We start from the raw sequence: 6,055 nt of genomic DNA, 5'->3' as shown, positions 1-6,055 counted from the left end.
GAAAGAAAGAAAGAAAGAAAGAAAGAAAGAAAGAAAGAAAGAAAGAAAGAAAGAAAGAAAGAAAGAAAGAAAGAAAGAAAGAAAGAAAGAAAGCTGTTTTGCCCAACTTGAAGTTCTTTACTACTAATAAATTCTATTCTATTTATGGAATAATGTTTTTCTACTCACTGTTCCTCGTTTATCAGTGCCATTCACTATTTTCACATGTCAGTTCAATTTCAACCTCCTCAATGTCTGCTTCACAAAATTTTGCATCTATATCAGAGCAATCTTTTTTTTTTAATCAATAGAAAATCTGATGTCTAGAATAAACATACACTGTGGAGATGCCGTGGGTTGAATGCTGCTCTTGTATATAGGAAAAATGAGCCACAATCTTGCTTCAGTTAGTAAAGAGTTCTGTAGTCTGGATAAATAAAGGTGTCTCAATCATAGTTTTTCCCCCTAATACTAAATACAGACAAATACAAATATAAAAGGCATTTCATATCTAAAATTTATATTTTCAAAGGATGGTTATGATGACGATGACTATGATAGTGATATTGATATGATAGTGATTGATAATGATTAATAATAATTATAATAATAAATCAACATCTACCTCATAGAATTTTTGGGAAAAAGAAATGAAAGAATATATGAATATTTTTAAAAGTGTCCAAATAAATGCTTGCTATTATTAGCAAGAGTATACATTAGAAATTTTAAATTTGTTGTCTTTTCTTCCTCTTTATCTTCCTTCCTTCCTTTCATTCTTTCATTCTTTTAATCTTTCTTCTTCTCTTCCTCTTTATCTTTGTTCTTTTCCCTTTCATTCTTCTTCTTCTTCTTTTTCCTCTTCTTCTAATTCTTCTATTTTTTCTTCTTCTTCTCTTACTTATAAACACAGACATTTATCTTAATACCCAGCAAATAATACAAATGCATATGAAAGGGTTTATATGTAAGGATAAAGGTTTGGATAATAAAACTATAGCAACATGAAAATACAATGTTTGGTTTTTTTCTTCCCCTCAGAATAACATAATTGTCTTCTGCTCATCTTTGTCTTTTGTGAGAGTCCCCAAAGGCACTGATAATTTGGACCTATACTCCATTGTCAATGTCTTAAATTTACCCAAGTTCTAGACATATTCCCTTTCACAATTTACCTGTTCATCACAGCCATTCAGGCTATAAACAACTGAAACCAAAATCTTCCTACCGGCTACATTACTCTTCCTAGAGGATTTTAAATGGGAGCAAAAGGACTTTATATGAATAAAAATGTATTTATATTTTTCATATCTTGTTATTTATATATGTATATGTTTATTTAGACTTATTTTAATATTACTTTAATTAAAATTGATTGATTAAATTTAATTTTTCAATTTGAGCAAATGATTATATTTATTTTTTATTTATTTTAAACTTAAATACAGAATGAGAAAAGAAAAAAATATTGCCATATGCACAGCAGAACATGATATGATTCAATATAAAACAAAAAATTTGCATTTTTAAAAACTTATATAACAAATACTACACATTGTTTTCAAAGATGCCCAGCTTTTCTTTGCTTCCTTGTAGGTTTTCTTTAGTCCTCTGCTGTGCATTTTTTACATTATCTTTTTCCCCTCCTTTCCCCTATAATTAGGAATACACACACACACACACACACACACACACACACACACACACACACACATATGTTCATACACATTTAGGTAAGACCATTCTATTCTTATTTCCACTTGTCATCTGTTTCTCTGAAGGTGGATAGCATCTTCCCTCATAAGTCCAAGTCTTTCCACATCTTTCTAAATCAACTGTGCCATCATTTCCTACACTACAACAATGTTCCAACCCAATCACATCCAATATGTGAGATTGTCTATGCAAGTTTTTCCCCAGTTTTCTGCATCTGTTTTGTTCTTGTCTGCATGTTTTATTTATGAAACAATTCATTTAAAATAATCAAAATTATCCGTTTTATACTTCAGTAATATTCTTACCTTATAGTGTACTTTAAGGTCTGATATTGCTGAATCTGTTTCCCATACATGTTTTTTCCTCTGGTTTCTTTGAAGGTCCTGAGATTTTGTTCTTTTAAATGAACTTTCTTATTTTTTTTTCTGACTCATAAATGCATTAGGTAAAATTGTCATTTTTATCATGTTATCTTTACCAATCCATACACAAGAAATTTTACTTTAATTATTTAGATCTGACTTCATATGCCCAGCTATATTATACTGTCTAGTTATTTTAAATGGTCTAAAACAGTATTGAATAATACTGCCTACACATATTGTAGTTTCTGAGTTTCTCTTTTATTTAAATCTATTTTATATTGAACAAAATACTTTTATCTCAATTGGATATTGAGTACCTATGTCTCCAAACAACAATTTAATCACGTCAGAGTCACAGATTTTTAGAGCTAGAAAGAATCCCAGTAGCCATCCAGTACAGATGAAGCTAGATGGAATTTGCACCACAGCATCCTAAACAAGAGTCCATCTAGCCATTGATTATGGATTACTAATAAAGGCAATGGATAGAACACTAGACCTAGACCTAGAGTCTAGAATACTTGAGTTTAAATCTGGCTGCAGATATTAACTTTGTGACCCCCTGCATTCACTTAAACTCTGCTTCACTCTAATGATAATATTTATATCCCAAAGTTACTTTAAAGATAAAGTGTGAATATATTTGAGAAGCACATTGCAAACACTAAAGTAATATGTAAATGTTGTTGCTTCTGAAGATGATGATTCCCTTAAGGCAATAAACACATTAAATTTTTAGATAGATCTAATATTATGAAAGGACAGCTAGGAAGATTATTGGATAGAGCATTGGGTCAGGAGTCAGGAACACTAGAGCTCAAAACTTGGAGCCTATAACAGGATATAACTGGCATTTTTAGAGTTTTTATACAACAGAAATAAACAAGTATATTACAGATAGATGAAGTTTATGTTGCCTTCCAGATATGAAGATTCCCTTCTATTTATTATATATTCTAAAGTAAATTTCACTGATGACATTATTCTCTCCACCTTCACCTGACACTGCCAACACACACGCACGCGCACACACACACACACACACACACACACACACACACACACACAGGCATTTAATTCAACTTTCGATATTATATATTTTAAGGTTGCATCTGGAGCTGAAAAATATATATTCTGTTCTTTTTTTCCTTCTCTAGTATACAGGTGTTCTAGCTTCTACTGGTACACATTCTAAATCCATTTCCTAGAGTTAGCTGGCATTCTATACTCTTTTTAAGGCTACATTGTGCTATAAATATATTACTTTAAAATTCTAAAACATTTGAACTTAACAGTAAACCATGTGGCATTATAAAATAGTTGAAATCTACACAAAATATAATAAAACAAAACATAAAAGTGGTACCATCCACATACAATGTTTCAGTTTTCCTTGAATATGAGCACTTGAGAGTAAGAGCTGTACTTGCTATAGGTTATAGAAAGGGGAAAAAAATGAAATTTAATGACCCCTTCCAAACATGGATTGCCTTTCTACTTCTTATCATATGATCATATTTTCTTTTTCTACCAATTTGAAAAATCCCCCCACTATTTTTGTCATATCATTATCTTAATTTTTCAATAACTCATTTGATCCTCCTCTAAATAGGCCTCTTTGATCTCCCAAAGTCAAAGCAATCTTCCATTCACCTAAAATCTTTTACAGCAATTCTTCTCATCAAATCTTGCTGATATCCATGATGTGTGGGAAATTGACCCATATTATGAATGTGTGCCCATATGTGTATGCATCTATGTCTACATAAATACTTTGCATGAGTATGCATAGGTATATTGTGTATATATGACTATATTATATATATATATGTATGTATGTATATGTATACATACATAGGTGGGCTCATTCATACATGTTATATAAACATGCCATGCATACTATATATACAGATATGCACATTCATACATACACATATGCATCTTTATGTGCCTATATAAGCTCTAAATGAATATATCATTCACATAGGCATATATACACATGTATTTCCTCTATTGATCAGTAGTCAAGGGTAATTAACAGTTTTCAGGAAAATAGCAGACTATCAGTGACCAGGTAAATACATAACCTATGTCAATAATAACAAATGCAATGTAACTTAAAATAGTTCTGAGCTTTCATCTCAGAACCAACACATTTTTGAAATTGAATATTGAAAATATTGAAATGTAAATTGATTGAAAAACAAAAGAACTGGGTGGTAGGTATGTGAACAGACAGGCACATCAACCCTACTATTAGTGAAATTATAGGTTTTTCTACCCATTGTGAAAAATAAGATGAAATTATGTGAAAAAAAGTAATTAAATTTCTTAAACAATGGCTTAGTCATTCCAGAATGATAGATCTTCAGATTTGAAAAGGACTTCAGGATTAATCCAGGGAGAGTCCAGCTTTGCTGTGTGATGTTTCCCATTGGCAATTTTTCAAAATTTTGAACACTTTCTCATATTTAAGTGCAACAAAACAAAATGTATATGATTACTAATGAAATTAATTATAATAAAATACTGTTATCAAAATTAAGCAGAAGTTCATGGAAACCCCCTACTCCCCAACATGGCCTAGTCTGAGTAATAGAAAGAAAAAAAAAATCCCTCTACAACATTCAACCAAATTCTTCATCCAGTATTTACTTAAAGTATTCCCAGCATCATCACCTGCTGCCACTAACTAGTAATTCCACTTATTTATATTTCTTATTAGGGAGGTTTTTTTTCATCTTTATATTAAGTCTAAAGTGGTTTTTCTGTTCTCTCTCTCTCTCTCTCTATCTGTCTATCTATCTTTCTCTGTCTCTCTCAACTTCTTAATTTTCTTCAAAAATAATGGGAACAAAGTTAATTTCTATTCTGTGTATGAATCTTTAAATATTTCAAGATAGTTACTTGTCATCCATCAAGAAAATTCTCTGACTCTATGCAATAAGAAAAAAGTGCACTTTGTGTTCTTTGAGTTCTAAATTTTGATAATTATTTAGTTAAATTATTCCTTGCATTACTCTGATTTTTAGAGAAATGGACAGATAGACATAGACAGCTAAAAGATAGCTGATGATTTCCTTTCTCTTCAGAATTTTTTATTTGATACTACTGAATTTATTTCTAAAGGTTTTCCAAGAATTCTTGGGCTCATTCCTCTTCTACTATTTTATTTTTTAGCATTACAATTATCCTTTCTCTGAACCATTTAAAATCTATTCTGAAATTTAAAGTAGATCTCATAATATGACCAGCAATTCTTTTCTTTATCACAAAATTCAAAGAGGAGTGATTATATCCCTATACACCTTTGTTTCCATTATTTCCTCCCCCAAAATAATTTCTTACATGTTCATGATTATCACATAAAGAATAATATTCACTTAACTCTTTTATAACTTTAATAGGATAGAGTTACTGTCTAGTCAAGGAACAAAATTATTGTTCTTTACTTTTTTTTTCAGAAAGAGCTCCAGAAGATATCCGAATAATTAAATCATCAAATGAATTTTATGCCTAGACCATGTTCTACACTTGTGATCTATTTGTCAAACTCATCTACTTCCCAATGTAAAGATTGTCTCAAATAGGTAAACAGCATATATAAGAAATAAATACTTTTTGTTACATATAACATATTGAATATGTGAAATTATTTCCATAACTAACATATCCATAGAAGTAATATTTGTGTATTGTTAAGAATCAAAACAGTAAAATGACTGAATAAATTTTGGCATAGGAATGTAAAAAAATATGTTATCATCCTTTTAGGAATGATCAGATGTGGAACTTTAGCAACCATGGTAAACTTGTATGAACACAAATAAAGGAATGAAAAATTAAGTATATACAATGGTATAAATTATAAAAAGGAAAATGATACTAATGAGTAGTCACACACCAATTTCCATGAAAAATTATGATCTTGGTGATGAGATGGGAAAGCATAATCCCCTTCTATTGATAAAGAGGAAAACATAAATACTGATATT

This window comes from Vombatus ursinus, unplaced genomic scaffold (assembly GCF_900497805.2).
Source record: "Vombatus ursinus unplaced genomic scaffold, bare-nosed wombat genome assembly UNPS02014883.1, whole genome shotgun sequence".
Classification (NCBI taxonomy): Eukaryota; Metazoa; Chordata; class Mammalia; order Diprotodontia; family Vombatidae; genus Vombatus; species Vombatus ursinus.
This window is presented reverse-complemented; position numbering follows the sequence as displayed.